We start from the raw sequence: 2,322 nt of genomic DNA, 5'->3' as shown, positions 1-2,322 counted from the left end.
GACGAGATTTTGCTGTATGCAAACAGACATGGGAGAAAAACAATGAACATCTATAGTTCAGTGCCATTGGAGCATTAATTTGCTTTTAGGTTTTCAAGGACAATAAAACTGTATTTGCTTTGATTACAATGATGATTTTATTTAAATTTTGACCTCAGTTTTGCTGACTTCATCTATATCAAACAGTTTTCTTAAAAGCCATTTGCCTTTTAAGCTGACCAGAAAATACTGTTTTTAACGCCTACTTATAAACTCAACTGAAGAGAGGTAAGGATAATGAAAATACCTTTGTATATCCAAAGGATTACTATCTATTTTCAATAAAATGACAATGATCCAACCTGACAGTGATCTCACTGTCTCTGAAAACTCACAGTGTGATTCTAACAGAGAGAAGGTATGTAACATGAGACAACTACCTCTCCTGTCCTGCAAGCAGTCATATAAATGGAGTGGTTGGACCACACTGTCTCCTAGCACTGATAGGTTTATAAAGAGAAGGCAGAATAATTAGTCTGAAGGGAATTAGTCTGGCACAAACAATACTTAGTCTGGCACGAATACTAAAAAACATTGTAAACCACCACCAAGTTACAGGTTTGTAATAGGGGAAACATGATGGTAAAATGTAAGCCAGTTGTCTACTATTAGAAGAAAAACAGCCATGAGGGCATAGATTTTGTTCATTTTGCTCCTGACTACAAACCCTGTACCTAGAACAATCCTTGGCTTATGAAAGATGCGCTCAAAATATTTTGCTAAATTAACATTTAAAAGTGTTACACATGTGAGTAATGAGGCATACACACTTACTCTACAGTGAAAGCTATGCTTTGGGCAGAAGGTAGACTATTTCTAGAAAACAGTTCAATTTGCTTTTAAAGGTCTTTAGTTAGAAAAACTAACACCCTGCTTGTCTGACCCAAACTTTCTCTGTTGGTCTACAGTCTTCTCTTTGACTCCATGCTTCAGAGAGCTAGCCCAAACGTCTGTTTCAATGACCTCTTTACCTAAGATTCCAGGAAGGTGGGACGACTTTAAACTGCTGAGCCCCTCTCTTGCCAGGCGTCCTCGTGTGAGGACACCATCTTTAAACCCTGCATGGCAATCCCTGACACACTGCCGTGATGCCCGGGGAAGACAGGGCGACCTGGAAGTCCAACTGCTTCCTTAAGATCATCCAACTTCTGGATCATTATCCAAAATGCTTCATTGTGGGAGCAGACAACATGGGCTCCAAGCAGAGGCAGCAGATCCCTATGTCCCTCTGCGGGAAGGCTGTGGTGCTGATGGGCAAGAACACGATGATGTGCAAGGCCATCAAGGGCATCTGGAAAACAACCCAGCATTGGAGAAACTGTTGCCTCACATCCAGGGGAATGTGGGCTTTGTGTTCACCAAGGAGGACCTCCCTGAGATCAGGGACATGCTGCTGGCCAGCAAGGTGCCAGCTGTCGCCCGTGCTGGTGCCAAAGCGGCGTGTGAAGTCACTGTGCCAGCCCAGAACACTGGTCTGGGGCTTGACTAGACCTCCTTCTTCCAGGCTTTAGGCATCACCACTAAGATCTCCAGGGGCACCATTGAAATCCTGAGCGATGTGCAGCTAATTAAGACCGGAGACAAGGTGGGCTCCAGCGAAACCATGCTGCTGAACATGCTGAATATCTCCCCCTTCTCCTTCGGGCTGGTCATCCAGCAGGTGTTTGACAATGGGAGCATCTACAACCCTGTAGTGCTTGACATCACAGAGGAAACTGCATTCCCGCTTCCTGGAGGGTGTCCGCAATGTTCCCAGCGTATGCCTGCAGATTGGTTACCTGACTGTTGCCATCTGTACCCCATTTTATCATCAATGGGTACAAGTGGGTCCTGGCTTTGTCTGTGGAGACTGATTACACCTTCCCACTTGCTGAAAAGGTCAAGGCCTTCTTGGCTGATCTATTTGCATTTGTGACTGCGGCCACCACCGCAGCCCCGCACCAGGCAAGGTTGAAACAAAGGAAGAGTCGGAGGAGTCGGAGGAGGATATGGGATTCAGTCTCTTTGACTAATCACCAAAAAGCAGCCAACCTGGCCAGCATTATTTGTGAAATGAGAAAATAAAGCCTTATTTATCTTAAAATAAGTAAATAAAATAAACTGCTGAGCCTTAAAAAGGTTCTTGCCAGGAGCAAAGTCCCTCGAGGCAAGAACATGACTGCCTTGAACTTTAAAACATGGAAACTTACATTACCACATGTAAACTAAATAGCCAGTGGGAATTTGCTGTATGACGCAGGGAACTCAAACTGGGGCTCTGTAACAACCTAGAGGGGTGGGATG

At 44.5% G+C, this 2,322-nt stretch overlaps 1 pseudogene across 1 annotated transcript; it reads left to right on the top strand.

Moving 5' to 3' along the window:
• LOC102174301 lies at window positions 1,062-2,051 on the top strand (annotated as a pseudogene). The gene has a single exon (XR_310211.2). The product of XR_310211.2 is annotated as a 60S acidic ribosomal protein P0 pseudogene (transcript).

Source organism: Capra hircus, chromosome 8, assembly GCF_001704415.2.
Source record: "Capra hircus breed San Clemente chromosome 8, ASM170441v1, whole genome shotgun sequence".
NCBI lineage: Eukaryota > Metazoa > Chordata > Mammalia > Artiodactyla > Bovidae > Capra > Capra hircus.
Note: the sequence above shows the minus strand (reverse complement) of the source record. Positions and strands in the feature narration are given on the sequence as shown.